This window comes from Onychostruthus taczanowskii, unplaced genomic scaffold, assembly GCF_017590055.1.
Source record: "Onychostruthus taczanowskii isolate IOZ18803 unplaced genomic scaffold, ASM1759005v1 scaffold24, whole genome shotgun sequence".
In the NCBI taxonomy this organism is placed as follows: Eukaryota; Metazoa; Chordata; class Aves; order Passeriformes; family Passeridae; genus Onychostruthus; species Onychostruthus taczanowskii.
This window is the reverse complement of record NW_024499684.1, coordinates 10,069,174-10,090,055: the sequence shown is the minus strand read 5'-3', so window position 1 is coordinate 10,090,055 and position 20,882 is coordinate 10,069,174. Positions and strand designations below refer to the sequence as shown.

General features: G+C 47.2%; 1 protein-coding gene across 1 annotated transcript in view; it reads right to left on the bottom strand.

Moving 5' to 3' along the window:
- Window positions 1-18,258, bottom strand: part of LOC121336716 (LIM domain containing preferred translocation partner in lipoma) — a 317,023-nt gene extending 298,765 nt beyond the window's left edge. The window contains exon 1 of the mRNA XM_041406088.1: window positions 18,092-18,258. The gene's annotated coding sequence lies outside the window, so the exon portion shown is untranslated. The remainder of the gene's footprint in view (window positions 1-18,091) is intronic.
- Window positions 18,259-20,882: the final 2,624 nt, after the last annotated feature.

Here is a 20,882-nt window from a genome sequence, read left to right as displayed (position 1 = left end):
ATGCTGGGACAGTGACACGTGCAGGATCTGGCCTTAACAGTTTTCTGCATTAGCATCTATGCTTCTCAGGTTTCATGGATTAAAATTAAACTGCTCGATTCAACAGTACACTGCTGAAGTTATCTAATAAAAGATCACACGAGACAACAAAAGCTGGGGACGTGTTTCCCCTGCTCGGCTGCCAGCACAGCACCTGCTCAGGGAGTCACCAACACAAACAGCCTGGCTGCTGCCTTTTGGGGTGTCAGATCCTGTGCTGGTGAAAAGCAGTGACTCTGTGAATGGTCTCAGTCTGCAAGGAAGCACACACCCCTCCTAGATAGCACTCGGGACAGAGCTGCTTCCAATCCCACTACAACCCCATGTGTCAAAATTAGCTATAATGGGGCTTATCACTTCCGAGCTCCTGGTCCAGCTCTCGTCCTGGAGGAAAGCTGATCCTGACCACAGCACAGACCGTCAGCTTGGGTGGGGAAAAAGTTCCCATAAGAGAGCAAACTCCCTGGAAGCCCCTATGTATTGCAGGATGCAGAGCCTGGTGCTAAAAGCATTGCCCCAAAGGGAGCCCCAAGGTCCTCCAGCAGTGCACAGCAGGCTTTGGGACCAGGATGCATATTTTTGTCACTGCAGTCCCACCTGATTTTCAGGTTTGTTCTGGTATTCATTAGACGTGACTAAAACAAGAGGGGGAAAATGAGTTAGGAGAACAGGGGGGAAAAGAGAACACTTCAGCACAGAAGGGATGGGATCCAACTTCCACTGAAGGGATGGCATCCAGCTACCCCAGAGATTGCTGTATTAAAGGAAATGAAAAGAGCATTTGGAGCAGAACAGAGCTAAACAGCAGTGAACGAAGCTGTGAGACAGCCCTACCTATGGCATCCCACAAGCCAGGAGCCACCCTGAGCTGGAGCCACTGGGCCACGACGGTCAGGAACCAACCCAAAAGCAGGACCAGCCATGCTGCACTGCTGTTAAATTTTAAATGCCCAAGGACAGCTAGAAAAAAAGGGTGGCTAAGGAATGAGGGGAATCAGCATGTCTGTGCCAGAAAGCCTGCAGGTCCCATGCTGGAGCAGCCTTTCAGCAGCTCCTGTCATGCCAGCAGCAGTGCCTGTGATTTACATGTCTGTAACTGACACCAGGACTGGATCCAGTATTTTCAAGTACAGACGACTGACCTCACGCTGCCCACACTCCCTCAGCTTACTGGAAGATTTTCAAAATGGCCTCAGTGAGTTTTATTTTCATTTTTCTTTTTCCCCCACTGTTTGCTGTCTGCATTTCACTACGCCTGGTCAGAGACACCCTGAGCAAGAGGGGGGCACTTTCACTTTCTCACTCGAATGCACCCCAACTTCTCAATCAAAGAAGGACAATCAATCATGCAGTATCAGAGTACCACAGATCCTGGGTTTCAAACAATGAATAACATTTTCCAACCCAAAAGATGCCATTCTCTCACTCCCCAAGGAATGGCCATCCTCCCCAGGCAGCACCAGCAGAACAGTGCCCTAATACACCTCTCAGTCAAGAAGAACACACTGACAGTGCCCAGGAGCACAGGGAGCAGAGCAGAGCTGTGCCCCAGGGCAGGAACCCAGCCCAGGGTCTCCTGCAGCCCACTTTTAAGCTGAAATCTCCTAAGGCAGAGGTGGCACATGTTTGCTGTGCCCAGTCTAACGGGTTTATTGTAATGTTTTATAATAACACATAATGTTCCTTTAACCATTTTGGTTTCCAATGGCCAAAATTTGAAGGCAGAGAACACCTTCTCCCAGGCTTGCTCAGGTGCCACCACAATGAAACCCCTGGCAGCATGGCAGACCCTCTTACCATGATCCTTCAAGCCATTTGTAAAGGAAACTTCTAAAACTTGGAGCCTTTACGACCAGACAGTCTTTCTATTCAAGGCTTCCATTTTTGGCCAGATCATTTCAAAATATCAACAAATAGCTGGCAGACAACTGGATTCCACACTCCTGTGCCCATGTGGTCAAACTTGGTATTTTTGAAAACATTATAATCCATGGAGATATTTTAAAAAGCACAATCAACCAGGATCAGTAAATCTCTCTGGTTTAGAAATGCTTGCCCTTCCAAGCATTGACCATCTTCTTTCACCTTTATATCTTAATAGCAAAGGTATTTAAGTCCAGGACTGGCCCGCCCCCATCTCAGACTTAAAACAAATACCTCCAGGTGGGATGAACATGTATTAAAACAAAAGGCAACAAAAAATCAAAACTTTCTCAGTGTTGCTGCTCGCCTTTCCAAATAGCTGCTGGGAGAGGCCACAGAAGTTTATTCTTTCAAGAAAAAAAAAGGAAAAAGCTTGGATGGGGCAGAGAGGCCCAGGTAAATGTGGACACGTGGCAATCACCCAGCAGCATGTGGAGCAGCCTCACCACTGACAGTACCTCATAAAAACATTTCTGTTTTTAACAAATATTTTTACAGTCAGAAATAGAATAATAGGGAAAAAAACACTTTTTTTTTTTCCTTACAAGAAATGAGTTGCAAGCTGACATTTCCCTCAGAAAGCTCAATTTTGAGAAAGGACCCATTTATTCCAAATATAGATAAAAAGTTCTGGAGCAATTCTGAGAAGCTGTAATACCTGCTCTCATTGCATCTGAAAAGTACGAGGGCCAGAGAGGCCTGTGTATGCATCTGCTTTCTGAACAAGAGGGTACCATTACCTCCATCATAGATGGGGACTGAGACATGCAGAATATACATTAAAAGGCTGGTTTAGTTCCTAAATTACCCTGACTTCAGCTGGAAGACAGACTCCTGACTGAATTTGGCCCTTATGGCAAAGGAATAAAAAAAGAAACAAATAGTAGGGGCAGCACTTGAGGCTCTGCTTTATGCTTTTCCTCCATGTGATGGAGAAACTGGGCTGCTCCCAGAGAGTCCCACTCCAGGGTAGGGATGAGTAGGGACAATGGCAAAGGTGCTGCCCTTTACTTTGCTGTGACCATCACACAGAGCTCTGGATCTTCACTGCAGTCTAAGGGGTTTATTGAAACATTTTATAATAAAGCATAATGTTCCTTTAACCATTTTGGTTTCCAATGGCCAAAATTTGAAGGCAGAGAACACCTTCTCCCAGGCTTGCTCAGGTGCCACCACAATGAAACCCCTGGCAGCATGGCAGACCCTCTTACCATGATCCTTCAAGCCATTTGTAAAGGAAACTTCTAAAACTTGGAGCCTTTATGACCAGACAGTCTTCCTATTCAAGGCTTCCAGGCTTGCTCAGGTGCCACCACAAAACTGCTGCCCCTCTCCTTCCCCAAAGGACATCTGAACATCACCACCACCAGCCCTGCGGTGGCAAACCCCAGCCTGACACTAATAACTAGCAAAAAGGAGAATAAGAGGGTCTCCTGCACTCACAGCAGCATGACAAGAGGAAGGAAAGGCAATCCCAATGCCCCTGCTCAGCAGGACCATGCACGTGCTGTCCCACAGCACAGCTGCCAAACACCCATCTATCCAGCACTGGTGATCTGCCTGCAGGACGACATGAGCTCCATGTGCTTCCCCTGAATGCCAGGGAATGGCTTGCTCCCCCAAAAGAGGTGGGGACAGCACACAGCTGCCTGGCAACCAGCCCTGTACATGTTCCTATCCTGCCTGCTGGGACTTGGGCACAAGAAAAGGGAAGGTGGCAGAGCTTGGATAGCCCTTCACCACCTTGCGCAAGAGAACCACCACCCACAGACTACCATGAGAATTCTGTGGAATATTCTCCCACCAAAAGGGCTTAATTAAAAGGAGACTGTGATTTATTACAAAACTTTTCAGCACAGTAAGGGCAAGTATTGTCACTTCTTTACTCTCCTTAAAAATAGATGATAAAAAGGATTTAGACCTTCCATGGCATTGTACTTTGACCTGGAGAAGTAAATACACTGGACTTTCACTGCATTTCCTTTATTATTTGCCTAGAGCATCAACAATTACTACAAAATTGCATCCCTGAACCTCTATGATTTGGTTCACTTTGTCTGCATTCCTGTTTCTTAGTGAAAAGAAAGAGGATTATGGTTTGCAAAGTGGCAAAGTTAGCAATTATACATCTCCCAGCAGCCTTACTGGAACTCACCAATGCTCACAGGGAGAGATCACACTTCTTCCCGTGTACCTGATGGTTTCTCAGCACAAAGTTTTCTTGGCTACTAATTTCCTGTGTTCTTCCAAAAGTTTCCCACGTGATATCCTCCAACCAACTACACCTGGGTGCCGTATTCCAGAAGAGTTCAGATTTACTAATTCGAAACATTCGCTACAGCGTGTGATTGCAACATCACACCAAAGGTACAAACACTCGAGACCAGGAAAGGGCTCTTCAACCTTCTCTGTCTAGCTGCATGATTCACAGGAGCACCTAACAGCATAACACAACCACCACACCTGTCTTCACCTACTCCTACCACACCATACTAAGCTTGTCAGCAGGAATTTTGTCACCAGCATTTGAAGCCAGCATTTGTTACCGAGCCAAGTGTTTTTATTTTTTACTTGGTGATGGGGAAAAACAGAAGGGAACCACAGAAGCTTTTGGAGGCAAAGATCTCTCCAGGACTTGCCAGACAGTACTTTCAAAGACAGAACTGGCACAGAATCAAGGAAGTCAGCATCCAATGTGCAAGCAAGACCAGCCCCATGACAGCATCAGCCAGGCTCAAGGAGCATTAGTGACTACAGTTGGGAAAGCAGAAGGCAGAGGAGGAGACAGAAAGACAAACTAATACTGCTCCTCTCACAAGAAGTACACGGATAGGCCTGGTCACCTCCCAAGAAGGAAACAGAATAAAATGAGGGGGGACCTCCATGGTCAACTGCAACATCTTAGGTATCAGTGGCCAAGCACAAGTCAGCGCATGACAAGACTGACCACACAGCAGTGTGTAAGATACCACACTTGGCTTTCAGCCTAGAAACAGGAGACACATGTGGGAGGAGTGTGGGAAGAGCTGGCAAGCAAAGGTTATGTCCTATCAGGGCTGTGAATCTGCATGCTGCACACAGGGGCTCACAGCAGTCTTGCAAAAGCCATTTGCCCATAGCCACCATATATATAGTTCCAACCCCCAGAAACACAGCTGACCTGATCACCAGGTCTTTATCAGCATTCACAGAGACCACAGAAGGTCAAGAGAGCCATCACCCAGGAACAGAGGACAAGCACAGTGAGCTCAAAGGGAACTTGACAGGCCAAAAATGACTGCAGTCACAGAGGACCGGGGAGAACTCTCTCATGTCACCCTCTTTTTCTGAGGCGTTCAGAGGCAACAAAGCCTCTGACCTTTGATTAAACCATGCTACTCTCACAAGAGGGGGCGGCTTAGGGGCTCAGGAACTCAATAAGAAACTATTTATCTCAAGGTCATGGGTTCATACCCTCTTCAAGTTCTTTTTCTTAGTCAATTAAAACAGGAGACTTGATCTGCATTAAAAAACCCGTTGCTAAGGGCACAGCCAGATACTGCCTCATCAAACAGGCAGATTAAGAAAATAACAGCCCCTTTGCTGCTCCCTGCACATGCCACAGTAGAGCACAGCAATTTTGGGGATGCTCCTTGTACAAACTGAACACAACTCACTTTGGTACCCAGGGTGCAAAAGCAAAAGGGGATATTGCAGATGAGTGGGCAAAGTTGCCATCACCAGCCTCTACAGCAGGTCAAACATATCCACTTCCAGAGCATTATGAATGGAGCTGATCCTGGCCCAGCCTCTGAACCTAGTCCTGAGAGATTCCTGCCCATCCCAGTACCATTCCTTTGAGAGGATGGATGTTCAGCCACTGACTGCTGCCCAGCCATTCCTCCTACCCCAGCTGGAGCTCAGAGGCCCAACCCCACCAAGAGGTAATGGGGAGGATAAAGAGAAGGCTGAGACTTCTGCTTTTCACACACAGAGCAAACAGCAGTTGCAGAGCTCGAGGCCCTGCTTCCAGGGAGCCCAGCCACTTTGGACAGGACATCTTTCAGCCCTCAACCCAGCAGTGCCATCAGCCAACCCCTCCAATTTGTACAGAAGGAGCACAAACATTTGCCAGGAACACTCAGAACCAGCTGAAAAAGACTCTCAGACCCCCTCCTGCTGCAGGTACAGTCATGTCAAGGCAAAAACTTGACAGAAGCAGAGACTGGGCAAACAGAGGAAAGGGGGCATCTTCCACTGTAACAAGCCCAACTCAACACATGAATCGAAGTTAATGTATATCTGAAACCAATTGCTGATAGAAACTAAACTATCTAGGAACGGGGCTTCCTGGCAGTGAGCACACACACACACACATTCAAAACCTTTTTCTTCTTCCTGCTGGTTTTTAGCCCATAAAAAGCCAAGATAAAAACACACTCTGGCACACAGGGTACACACACTCACTTCTATCGCCTTTAATGGTTTCTGACCAAGAAAACACATCCTCGATCCCAAGTGTAATTATTAACTTCATAACATTTTTAACAACCCTGTGCTTCTTCTATATTTATCCTTTGGTCGCACAGCAGACAAAGGATTCAAGCACAAATTCCCTGTGCACCAGGACGGAGCTGCTGGCCCTGGGGCCCTCCCATGCGTCAGGGCCAGTGCAAAGTAACACGGCACACAAGCAAGGGGTTTGGAAACAAATAGGAAGTCAGCATAGTTTTGCTCTGTTCACCAAAGATGGTAATTATGTTGGAAAAGACTACATACCCTTTTGGCTTTTAATTAGCAGCAAACCAAGTCCACTCGGCTCCTATGAGCAAGAAACTATTAGGGGTTATGGATCCCCAACAAAGGTAAACAAATCTGTACCAGTCCTTTACCCCCAGAATAACTTCTGATTGTCAAGCACAGTTACCAGGGGAATGAATAGCTTCTCCTGCAAGCTCCTCACTCAATTAAACTAATGCAGACAAAAAGGCTGGGCAGCAGCCGCTGGCAGCACAGGCTACAGTCAGATGCACACACTTGGTGTAGCAGCAGGTCAGAGCAATGAGGGACAGGGACAGGACAAGCAGCCCACAGCCCCTGTATCACAGAAGACACCCAAGACTTGTCCTTGAGGTGCTGAATGGCAAAAACTGGTGCCATCTGTGCCCTAAAGAGACTCCAGGAAGCTTTAACAACATGCAGGTATTCAGAGCCATCATTTATATTTCATGGAGACTGATGAAGAACTGAGTGGGGGAACACCTAAGAAAAGTGCTTGATGTATTAGTAATCCAGAACTATCCTACTGCTCTCCCATGCACTTCACTTAGCAGCTTTATAATTACAACACTGCCAAAAAATCAGGACAGCCACACAGCCAGAGCAGAAATAGAGGCCCGGAAAAATGAATATGATCCTCAGTCCTTCTTGAAGACTTCTTGAATCACAAATTGGCCACTTCAGAGACAACCCCAGAATAAATCTTGTTTACCACTTTCTTGTTCTCAGAAGTGTTAAAGCCTGCAACTAAATGTTGACAGTTGGGGAAAGAGAGGAACTCAGGATACAGTCCAACCAGGACTTCACACACATCCCCCATGGAGGTGGACACATCAGCGCATGGACAAAGGCAGGCAGCAAACAAAACCCACAGCTCTCTCCTTTCAACTAGACTTTAATAAAGTGGGAGTGTATAAGCATATTGCTAAATCCCATTCTCCCTCACAAACTAAAGGAAGTTGTGTCTTTGATGTCAATCAAAGCCCAGCACAGCCCTCACACAGTGTGGCAGAGCAGCCTGAGGCCATGGCAGCAGGTGCCCTGCTGAGCTGAGCCCACACAGCCACCAACACACACGGCTCCAATGGGATCTTCTAGCAGGTGTTACTGGAATCCTGGGCATCTCTATAGCAAAGTGCAGTGATATTTAACTTCCTTACGGGCTCTGGAGGCTGCCAAACATCTGTTGCGATTAGCTGGTTCATGTTTGAGAAGTGCACCCAAACGTTAGCGTAAGGAAGGGGCTGGCCTATTTTTGGATGGAAATGCTGGACCAAAACCCAAACCCACACGCTGTATTTGCACATACGGCTGTATCTCCCTTGACACATTTTGCTGTTTTAGGATGGAGGCACGAGGTGTCCCCTATAGCTTACAGCCTACTTCTGGTGGCTGACAGCTTCAGTGACTCATACTGCTCCCCTCCTCCACTTTACCCCATCCAAATGCACAACTGACTTTTGCTAACAGGCTTGAGCCAGTGCAGCTCTACCAGGAGCCCCCAGATGGGAGTTGCCCTTTGCAGGGGAAAACCACCTTCCCACAAGCTCCATCCCACGCTCTGGAGTGCTGCAGATCACACTCACAGCCCACAGACCTCCAGCAGGCTCCCAAACACCCAGCTGCAGCTGATCAGCCACCCAAATTCCTCATGGCAAGGGACTTGACAAGTTTCATGTTTCTCTTGGGTGTCCCTCCCTCACACAAAGGCCTCCTGTGAGTAAGGGCTGAGGAATGAGACAGTGAGTACACACAGCTCAGAAACTGCAGCGATGAACAGCCATGAGGGAGATGAACTCCCCAAGAAGGACGGGAAGAGCCCAAGTGAGTTCCAGATTGAACCATGCACATTTGTTACAGGGACATAAGTGGCAATGGCTTGCAGGGGCAGAGCCACAGCAGCCATACGTTCCCATGACCCAGAATTGCTTTGCACCAAGTTGCAAATCCTACATGTACAGCTCTGCTCTGTCAGAAGCTACTGCCTCCCTTTCCTCCACACATTTCAATCCTTATCAGGTCTTTATCTTAGTCACATTCTGCTAACAAGCACTTTCTACATCTTTTTGATCTCTGCTCATAATCAGTCACTATGTCTGCAAGTCAGTAATTCTGCTCTTCTCTCAGCATTCTTCATCTCCCAGGGCAGGACCTCCTCAGACCCAGACATCACTTCATGAGCGCAGCTTGTGCTCTTTGCTTGGGCTCACAGGAATTTGATGCACACTGTTTGCCAGACTCACAACTCTCCAGGCAGCAAAACAAGTGCCAGGCCCAGCCCAAGATGCTACTGGTCAAATCTGGAGATACAGACAACACAAGAAAATCTTGGCTATTGGACATGGAACCAAAAACAAAGGACAAAAGGGACACCAGAGTATATCAATACCATACCCAGAATTACTCATGTCTTTCATTAGATGGATAGGTATTGTCTTTCTGCAGATCAAAAACATCTGGAATCACTTTCATTCTACATCAGGTAGAATTTGCACAACTAAAACACACAAAATATATTCCCATTCTAGCAGGTGCCTCTGCCAAGGGAGTGGAAACTAAATGAGATGAGCCACTGACTTTCTGATAACACAGCTACCTTTGCACATCCAGCTCCACCTCTAAAAGTGGACACACCCTTAATCAGGCAAGAATCAAATCACCTGAGACAAGAAATTTATCAACAGTTCTTGCAAAAACCCATCAGGTTGCTTGTGCCTCACTGCACTTCAAGGGACAGGGAACAGCCAACACAGGCAGACAGCTACCCTGAAGCCAGCAAAGCTGGAGTACATCACTTTCACTTCGACTTCTGGCACTTGACAGCATAACCCAAGACCTAACACACCACCTCAGGTGTGCAAATGAATACAGATTGGAGGCTTGGGCCATGGCATCCAGGGAAGCAGGGTGATGTGAATCTGAGTACAAGAGTCCAGAGAGTGGCCTGATCCCAGACAGGGTGGGGACAAGCGGCACAGATGATCACTGTAACACACTGGAGCAATCCTCTCTATCCTATCCCAAGGCAGAGCACAGAAAAGCAATGCACCAGCAGTGCAAAGGTGAGGGGATATCACCTGCCCTGCATCCTCAGAGAAATCTGATACCCAGCTGTAGGAACAGTGCCCACAACACACTGCCTGTAGGCTGTGTGTGCAATGAGGGCATGGAGTAACTAACTTCATCCAGAATGACTTATAAATGAACACACCCTGCAGGGATCCTCATGCGTGGTAAGGCAATGAGCTCTGCTCTTATAGCTCCTTCTCCCAGGCTACGATGTAGTCCTTAAAAATTTCTCAACCAACTTCCCCAGCCTCCACACACCTCAAGTTCACAGCTCTCCCACACAACAGAGCAAAACATGCTGTGCCAAGCCATGGAAGGAGACACACAGGCACTCTGTGAGCTGCCATCCTTTCACCCAGACACTTCAAGGACCTGGCTGGGTGGAGTGCTTTAGAAAAAAAGACATGCTCATTTATTTTGTTTAAAGTCCACCTGCTGCTCTGGCCACGTTCCCAAACCTTAGATGCAGAGGGAGACACTCAAAGAGGCACTACATGGCAAGAACCCTGCACTCATTCCTGCAGCAATACAGCGGTCCAAGGCATCATTCCTAACTTCCAAAATATGCTTCTGCCCCACAGTCCTTCACTTATTGCCACTGCTAAAAGTCTGCAAATGTCTGCACAATAGGATCTCCTGCTCTGGATAAGGCTGACTCTTCACTGCAGTGAGGCTCTAGTCACTCTGCATGGTACAGTAGGAAAGAAGCCTGACATCTCCCCAGTAACTTTAACCCTTTGCACTTTGTTTGCTCCCCATCTGTCTGCCTTGGGAACAGGTGAGGATTTGGGTACAGGACAGTGCTAAAACACTCACTTATCTCCAGGCACACAAGTAACTGCAGAGTTCAGCTGGATTACTCATACACTTGAATTTCAAACTTACTATGCAGAAGGTTCACCAAGACCTCCTTAAATGGCAAAGATGCAATGTCGTGTTTTCCAAGCTCAGCTCTGCATCCCAAGGAACTTGAAAAAGAAATGGATTCTCTGAAAAAGCACCAAAGTGAAACTGTGCTAAGGAAGGCATAATTCTCATTCTCCAAAAAAATAGCCTGCAGGATCAGAAGTGATGAATAAGCTTTAAAAGAAGCTTCAACTGAAGCTTTAAAAGAAGCTCCAACCCTGAAAAATGTCAGTCACACTTTACATGGTAAAACAAGTCACTGAGGAAGCAGCGAGCAGATGATGTGAAGTCCTCATTACTTCTACTCCTTGAAAGATATTTTTATACATAAATATCCCCTGGACCTTAACCATCTCTGTGGCTCATTTCTGGACCTCCTCACCATCACATTTCAGTTCCAACAGCATTAAGCTGCTATAGCCTCCAAATGCCAGAGGCAAAGACCAGCTTCCACTGGTAGGTATTTTAATACTCATGCAAGGTAAGTACAGGCTTTGCCCCCCCTCAAAGATAATGATGATAATGCATAAGAGGCAGGTACAGCAGGAAATATGGAAGAAGATAAGCAAAAGTGCAAGGAACAGTTCAGAGTAATCTCTGGAGTTGAGCAGAAAGGATGTTAACTTCAGTCTGTAATTACAAACAATTCTTCCCAACCATTTCTTTGCTTTATTATCAGTTATGACTGCACATTTAAGAGAACAACCCTGGTCTAACTCCTTTTTACTCCATGATTTCAGTGTCAAGGGTGATGTGAGACAGCTAGTTTCATGCCTCTCCAAGCCTCAGTGTCCCACCAGTAAAATGGCAAGAATAATTTTCCTTTACATTGGGAAGGCACTACAAAAATACTTCCTCCAACTTCCAAAGTGCTCCAATGAAAGAGCAAAGAGCGCTCCAGAAAAGCACAAAAGAAAATTAATAACTCTGCATTCTGTCTTGAATTTGAACAGTACATGGTAAACAAGGCTTGGGGCCACACACTGCACAAAGAGAAAAGCAACTGAATAGATGCTCATTAAGTGTCACCTTCCACTCTGGGCACAAAGAGTAGGTGCTCTGGCAATTAAGTGGCTATACCATAAAACCCGATTGCAGGGGAGGGTTAATTAAGGTTTCAACGACCTTCATTCTGACATTTCATAGCTTTGGAGCATTTGGACTTTTCAACTTTAACACCATTCTTTTAACAAAGTTCACAGCATGCAACAACTACAGGTTTGCCACGTGGCTGCCACAATCACTATCCATTTTTTCTGGGGATATCCAGATTATAGGCTTGTCTTGGCCACACTAATACCTTGAGCTACCTCTCAAGGTTTGGCCAAATCCACGATAAGCAAATCAAGTCTCTATCTCAAACAACAAGGCATGTCAAATCCAAGCCAGCTGATGTCCCTCAGCAAAGAGCTTGAACAGGGACTTCACTGACACCCAGGCTAGTGAGGCAGTGATGATGCAGCAGCTGGAGCTACAGCCACTTATCAGCTGCTAATTCAATCACTCTCCCAAGCCAGGCGCTGCTGCCTGCACTATCTGGGAGACTCCTTGCTTCATTCATGCCTCACTAAGTGGAGTAATTCAAATCTGTTAAGGTGAGGTAATAAACTGCTGAAACAGAGATCTCCTTAGGGTACGTGCACACAGCACGTGTAAAATGCACATGCACACATTACTGACACAGAAACCACCCCAGCTGGGGTACAACCACCACAGCCTCTGCAGCAGGACCACCCACAAGTCACCTGTAACAACACCCCAACATTCTCTGTCCACAAAGCAAACCTCACCAACCTGAATTCCATGCAGCAGCCACACCGCTGAAAAAGCCCTACAGGAGATACTTAAACATAACAGAGCTCAGTTTAAGGGAAGGTTTGAAGCTGGACCATTTCTAACCCACCACACAGTGCAACCCTACCCACCCCATGGGGCTCCACAGATCCTTTTTCAAGGCCTGTGGGACAACCTGTCAATTCAGTCTCCTCCATCCCACCTGCCTTTGCCCAGCTGTCTGGCTGGTCTCAAACTGAGCAGCTGGGTCCTGGCTCCTCGGCAGTATTCCAGCCCACAGCCCTGACACAGGCTCTCCATGTGAGAAGAGATCAGGAGCAGAGGGAGAATAGAAGATGACTCCAGCTCCCCACAATGAGAGCAAGTGGCAAAAAAAAAAAAAAAGAAAGAAGGAGAGGGTAGTTACAAATTGATGCATAAACAAGACCTGACTGTGCAATTCAGAGCTAACAGGGCAGTTTACTAAATGTTAATTAAATCCTTAGTGCCTGTTACACCAGTCATGGAGATCAACTTATTTTTAAATTAAATAAGCAGTAAATGCTTAGATGAACTTCTATTAAATTTCACCCAGTGAGTGAAGTATGTGGGGCTTTTAATAGACATTAAACAAGATAGTTATGGCAAGTTAGCTGATACTTTATTACCTAAAGATAATGGCCATATTAAATCTCAACTAACTATTCCACTGGCAGCACAATCATCCAAGATTTGGAGGAAGTTTTCCTGCCTGGAAGCACCACTGAGCAGCAGGAGCAAGGGGAGGAGGGCAGCCAGGAGCTGAATGGCACCTACTTAGAGGGTATTCATGTGCATAAACTCTCTAAGGCACAAGACAGGATCTCTCCCAGCAAGATCTGCAAACCCCAAAGAGGGCTGATGGGCTATTACCCAGCAACAAAACTGGCATAAGCCAGAGACCCTCATGCATCCCTCCCTGCCCCCAAACCAACCTAAGTAATTTATGGGTTTGCTGAGGAATCACAGTATTCCAAGGTTCCCTTATGCCATCAAGATCAACAGAAAACATCCTAACAGCCTGCAACACTCCAAAGCTTACAACGTTGTCTAAGAAGAGGTTATCAGCAGCCCACAACTCCACCGATGTTTGTTTTCCTTCCCTGAGCATATTGTGATAGTTTGGGAGTTCTTCTGACTCACACGTGTGTGTCACTGTCACCCACAGATCCCAACAACAGATACTGACAGTCTAAAATGACAGAGACTTGCTGACAGTGACTTAAAAAATGATCATTTTCATGCCAGCTCTTGCAGTTGCCCAGAACCTGATCGAAACCAGCTCTTGGAGATCACAACAGAATCTCCACTGAGCTGTCTCTACCGATAACCTTAATTGCAATGATTAAGTGTGGGTAACAAGTTTAGGTTGTTTTCTTTTTGGACTGGAAAACATCGCCAGACCTACATGGCCTGCCATGCCCAGGAGAAGGATGAAAGAAAAGAACTAACCCTGTTAAACTCTGCTTCTCAGGAAGGCATAAGCTCTCAAAAGCTTTAATGTTTTGTGGGGGGTTTTTCTGGTCTGTGGTTTTCGGTTTGATTTGTTGTTTTCTTTTCTCTGTTTGTTTCTATTTTGCAAAACAAAGAGCTTCCTAAATCAGAAAGAGAAAAACACTAAGTTCTTCAAACTTTACTGATTCTCTCTTCCAGTGCACACATGGACATCAAGCACAAGATCTTCCCTCCAATCCCTCCTCTGGAACCCTTGTTTGTAAAGTTATTTCAAGTATTTTCATATGTATAACCCACACTCTTTAAAGGCATTGTTCCTTGTGAATCTGTGCATCAGATAACCCACATCCTTTCATAATTTATGGTTTCCATCTCCTTTGCTCCTTCCTCCTCTGCTCTGGCTGCAATTGCAGTAATCTCTCTAGCTTTTCACAGAACTACACTGATACAAGAGCAAGAGCAAAGGGAGATGAGGAAACTACTGGGGTGAAAGACTGGCTGTGGAGGACCTTGTCTCCAGACAGGAGCATCACTGTCACACTCACATGTGCACACAGCAAACACAGATGCTGAATCACAGACTTCTGCTGGGTCACATGGACTTTGTATTCATCTTACTTTACTGAAGGGTCCTCCCCATCAAAAACAAAGTACCTAAAAAACACGCACATATCTAAAGAATCCCTTCCTCATTTGGAAGGGACCTATTCTTGGCCAGTGGATATTTTTTCACCATCCTGATGCCATCTTTACCATGTATTCACAGGGACTTAGCTCCACCTTAGCAGGGCTGCCAGAGAGCACACCAGAGCCTGGGCAATCAGTTGAAGGTGAAACCCAGCATCTGGGGCCAGCCAGAGCAGACTGTGCAAGTGTTTCTCAAAGCCACATCAGGGAGAGAAGAGCTCAGTAGGAGAAAGGCAGAGCTGTGTGGGTCAGGCTTTCAGAAGCTTGGGGAGCAACAAAATGCCACTGAGAATGTATTGTTCACACAACCACGATGGGCAGAGCAATAGAGAAACCACTGTGGGCACCCTGAGGGTATTTGTTTCCACAGACACACGGAAACTGTGCTCTTGGAACAATTTGTCATCCACCCAAGCTACTGCTTTTCTCTATCTGTGTCTATCTAGTGTCAGCCAGAGATGTTTCATGGAAACCTACATGAAACTGTTTCTTCTTTCCAATTAGATGTTTATGATACAATGGGCACCACCATGAGCTGGTACAACTCTCAATGTCCCTGACTCTCATACAACCATCCCATCTTCTTTTCAGACTTGGCTAAACTCTTGTTCTCAGCAACATTCTGCATGATAAATGGCACCATTAGTTACACTGAAAAGCACTTTCTTCATTTTGAATCCACCACTTTCCCCTTGGTTTTCATTTTTACAAAGGAATAGACATCCCTTTCCCACAGCACTCACTGCTTCTCTGACATGTGTCCTTTTAACAGGAGTGATCCCATACTGCTTGTAGAACTCTCTCAAGTTTTCCAGCTCACAGCCATTCTTACTATCCCTCTCCAAAACTGCATACACGAAGTTGGACTGATCACAGGTGTATTAAGTTTTACAGAAAGCTGGTGGACACAAGCAGTGATTTTAACAAACAAGGCAACAGCCAGGCTCCAAAACAGAATGGTGTCTCCACTCTGAGCATGAACCCCCACAGCATAATTCTTACTAGGAGTTATAATTAAAAATACATACTGATGGTAATATCTAGAAAAGCACTCCAGCTCCCCTGACATTGCAACCAACAATATTAGGTACCTTGCAAAACTCACTAGTCCAGCTCTGGAGCTTCATCCCTGGACGTCCTAGAGAAACAAGTGATTTAGCAAGGGATACACACCTGAATCTGCCATCACACTGCTTGATAGCTTTTATGACACTGCAGCAGTTCCTCATTGTGCCCATTACCCCACTAATGCAGCACAGCTGAGGGTGTTTCTCAGCAGAATCCAACTTGGAAATAAAACGTGCTCTGCAAATTTCCAGGAGACAAGACAGGTGAACTAACCAGAATTCCCAAGATCCCAATATCACTTCTGACTGCCAGTGTAGAGCCAAGCTTTGGCCCGTTTTTCCTTTCACAACAGCACATCACAGACAACATCATTCAATACTTGTATCTCCTAAAGCTGGGGGACTCTCTACCAAACACAAGTAAGAGAAAGGATTCACAGATCTGGAACCCACACTGAGATGGGCATGCTCACCAGCACCCTGCCCTGACACCCAGGCTATCTCCAAACATGTTCTAAAGGTAAAAATCTCACCTCTGAGCAACAGGAATTGGTGTTTCTCCCCCAGCTCAATACCAGCATCTCTGCCCCACCAGTACCAACCACACCAGGCAATCAGAGCTGACAAGACAGAGACAAGACAGAGCTGTATAGCAAGAAAAGCAGCAATTTTCACTGACCCAGGCACCATGGAGACTGAACATCAGCAATTCAGAGCGGCTTGGAGCTGCACCTAAAGAAACTTTAATGAGACAGTTCTAGCTTCATTTTCATGGACATGTGTTTCATTTCCACCCTGGAGCTTACCTAGACAGCATACAAGGGCTGCATGCCACCAACCAGGACTGCTGGCAACATGGGACACACACAGCCAACGTGCCCACAGCCACACAACACACAGGGTGGGAGTGACTTTTGGGAAGCAGGTCTCCTACCCATTACACAGCATCTCTCCACCAGACCATTCCTGATGGCAACTTAGTGCTGCTGCTCTGCTGGACCCAGGTGTCCCTGATCTGGCAGGTTTTCCCAGCCCACACAAGCTGAGCCAGGTGGAAAAAGAAAACCTGAATAAAACAATTAAATTAAAACTTTTTATGGAACAACAGCAACAAGCCTGAAGGACCCATTAGCAACACCTGCATCACATAACAAAGTTAAAGGCAGGATTTGACAGGGAGGGTAGGGGCCTGCTGACAGGTGGCTCTGTGGACACCATCCACCCCATGAGCTGCTGATAGCCCATCCCACAGGGAAAAACCTCCAACAAAGGCCAAACAATTGAAATAGGGGAATAACAGAGCTAATAAAATTAGGAGCAACAGGCTGTAAGGTGGGCAGGGTGAGACAGACCACGCCAACAGACAGAGAGTAATTTTCAACAATAAACTTTATCCACAGACATGCATATTTCCCAAGGGAAATCACAGAGTATTATTTAGCCTTATGTGGGCCAGTCCTGCTTCAGCAACGGTGGGGATAATTAGAAAGTCCCCCACATCCCTAAACTGTCTTGCCGCAGAGCAGGTTGAACTACAAACAGGACAGCAGCCAACATTTTTCAGCAAGAACACAGCCACATTATTAACATAGAGATGAAATGCTGTGTTTTCTTCTCCAGGTTTGCATGTTCCCATACTTTCCTAATATCCCATTTCTCTAATTAATTGATGAGCCAACACCTGCTGTATCACCCAGCTCCCAGGCACTCCCCATTCTCTCAGCTCTTGCCCCAGAAATCATTCCTGGAATGTACAAGCACAAACTCTACAGGTAAGTCAATGGAAGCACAGAAATCCTGGAATGTGTCCAAAACCACTTATGGCATCTATGTGAGACCTTCCTTTTTCGCATGGGTCAAAACCCCTTTGTGCAGAGGGACCAAGGTGTTGCAGATGTGCAGAGAGACAGATCAGCAGGTTTTATGGCTCCTGCAAGCTCCTTAAACTTTTGTGTACCAACTGCCTGGCAAAACAGAAAGAAACAGACAGGAAACTAACTCAAGAACAACACAACTGGGTTAAAAAGTCAATTCCCACAAGTGTAGGGAAAAAGAAACAAACAAAAAATAATGAAAACAAAGCAGGAGAAGCCAACTCTGGTTTGTTTCACCGGCAGGGCCAAGCTGCACCTCGAGGTACAGGAGGCAGAGCAATTAGGCAGGAGTTGCTTCATCAACGCCTCCTCGGGAGCACTGCCGGCTTCCCAGCACGGCCCCGGGGCGCGGGGAGTGCTCCTGAGCAATGGCAGGAGTAAGGTTTGCCTGTTTGAAAGAGGAGAGCAAGAAAGGGGGAAGGCAAAAAAAAAACTTACGCTTAAAAAAAAAAAAAAAAGCCGTGGGTGACGTCAGGGTGTGGGAAACTTTTCCGTCCTTACCTGGTGGGGAAGGCAGGGCCTCCCCCGGCATATAAAAAGCTGCCGGAGCTTTACTCAACTGATTATTTACTACGAGCCGCGGCCGGGGGTCGGCGGGGTGGGGCTGCGGCAGACCCGCCCGGGCCAGGTGCACCTGCGGCACCGGCCCGCCCGCTCGGGGGGCCCGGCCNGGCCGGCAGCGCTCCCCGCCCCGGCCGGGGGCTCCAGCTGTGGCACAGCTGCCTCGGCGGGCGGACGGGGGTGGGGGGAGGAAGGGGGCAAGTTATTATCTGCAACAATACCTCGGGGGAGGAGGCACCCCGGTCCTTACCTCCCCTGGGGGGCAGGGAGGGGCGGCCGGCGGCCCCGAGCTCGGCGGGACGGCCCCGAAACAAAAAGCGAAAGCGGCGGCCGCTGCCTCCCGCTCTGCCGGGCTGCCGCGCTCTGCCCGCGGCTGACGTCAAGGGCCCAAATTCCTGCCTTTCCCTGCAGGCAGATTTGTCCATGTAAGGGCTGGGGCCGGGGCCGGGGCCGGGACGGCCGCACGGCGGGAGGGGGCTGCGCCGCGCCGCCGCTGGGGAGGGGGCGGGCGGCAGCGGCTCCCGGTACCTGGGCGGGGGGAACGGGGCTGGGGGCGGCCCCGACCCTGCGAGCATCACCTTCCTGCTCTGCATCCCGGAGCCGGGAGAGCCGTAGGCCCAGAAATGCACCCTGTGCCTTGCAGGATGCAACTTTTCACAGGGAAGTTTTGTCCAGGGCTCCTTTTGATTTTTTGGGTGCTTCTCCAACCAACTTTTAATCTGTCGTTCCCCAGCTGGGGCAAAGAACAAGGTGAGGGGGTAAAAAAGGTGCAGGGAGTTCCAAAGGAGCTGCATGTTCACAGATTCAAAACAAGACTTGTTGCAAATACTAAGGAGAGGGGGAAGGGAGACTTATTTTCTGATTGCTTTCTGTTTGATTGTTTTGTGGCTATTTCTGAGGACTGCAAATAAAATAAATTGGGATGTTGAGTTCACACTCAACATTCCATTATAAAAACAACTCATTGTTTTTATAATGGAATGTTACCCTTTTAAAATAAATTGGGATGTTGAGTGTGATTGTTTTTATAATGGAATGTTACCCTTTAAGTAGCTGTTCGGTATCTGCATCTGCCCTGAAGAGAACGGGAAGGCAGAAGGGTTACATTGTGTTCAGGCTGTGGAGGGGAGCCTTGCCAAACCTTACTCATTTGGAAAGAGATTTCTGGGTGAGTTTGTAGGCACTTCAAATGTATTTCATTTTTAAAATAAAGGGCTCTGGTGTGTGCTTTCAAGAAGATGTTTACATCTTATCCCATTACCAGCTTTAATGTCCACAGTCAGTGCTTGACAGCCCCAGGAGGGCAAGATTGCTCGTTTGGACACAATAAAAAGGACAGTCAGTGCCTAAAATACTTAAGCTGTAGCAGAGCATTGTGATTCAGCCTCTCTCCACCTTCCCTGGCTGCCAAAACCAGTGTACTTCCCAATCAGACTCCCCAAGAGATTTCACCCCACCCTGGCAGACCCCCTCAGAAGGGAAAGCATGGCATTTCCCAAATTTAGTCCTCAGTGCAAACCTCCCTCTAGGGCTGATTTGGTGTTTTGCACTGGCCCTGTGTACCAGAGGTGCTAAATTCCCCCCAGGAACCAGGGGTGCTAAATTCCCCAATGAACAGAGGCCTTCCAGGGCCAGATTGGCTCCTTAGAAGCACTGCAGCTAAATCTGCATGAGCAGTCATGGCTGCAGGTGTTTTCTAAGCATTAGGACTGTGACTAGAAATACCCCAGCTTTGTCCTAGCCACCTACCTGGTGTTTAAACCCTGCTGAATCCTAAACCAAAGCCGAACAGCACGTGAGTCACCAGGGCCCCGTGCCGTAGGTGTTACCTAGAGAGTGCAGTGCTCTGTGAACGTGGCCTCTTGTGAAAGACACGGGCACGGCTGATGGAAGAGACTGCAGCACCAGCTCAAGTGGAGCAGCCAAAGCCTTCGCCTGAGGCCCTGTAAAGCCAGGTTCAGTTCCCTCCTGCAGAACCTACAGTTCACCTGTCTCCTGCCAGCTGAGTGTTGGGCTGCAAGGTCGCGCTCCTGCATTGCGCCCCGAGGATAAGTCACAATGGGATTTTCTTCCACCAGGAGCAAGTGGTCATAACCAGGAGTTTCCTGGCACCCACGTCTCTCAGTCTCAGCATGGTGGAGCTCTTGATGGCAGATAGACACAGGAACTGTTGCCTGTTTTGGTTTTCTTTCTTCAAGTGTTCTCGCAGAGCTGCAACAGCCCTTGTGTTTTGTCAACTGGTATCTAAGGGAAGTGTATGAACACTAAAAAAACCCCTTTGGCCTGAGATGAGAGACAAGTGTTCTTCATTTAGTATTTCAGACAAAACTAGTGGTCAAATATTTTCCTGGTTCCATATCCAACAGTTATTGCTTCTTTATCCATCAAGCTTATGAAATTTTCCAGTGGTGTTAACAGAAGATGGAATACTGTGCCCATCCATAGCAGCGTCCTTTAAATGATCCCAAAAGTTTTAAGCTTTGAGCCTCCAGAGTTTGAGATAGTAACTACTACTACCTCCATTTTGCTGGTAGATGAACTGTGACTAATCCTCCACAGCACAGCAGCAGAAGTTTGATTTGCAGCCCATTACCCTTGTAACGTGCTGCCCAGAATGGTCACTGCCTTGTCAAACACAGCATGAATTTTCTGGGTTTTTTCAGTTTTCTATCATGACCAATATCATACACTTTGGAAATGAAAGTAGAAAATTCAAGGTGTTGAGCCTGGC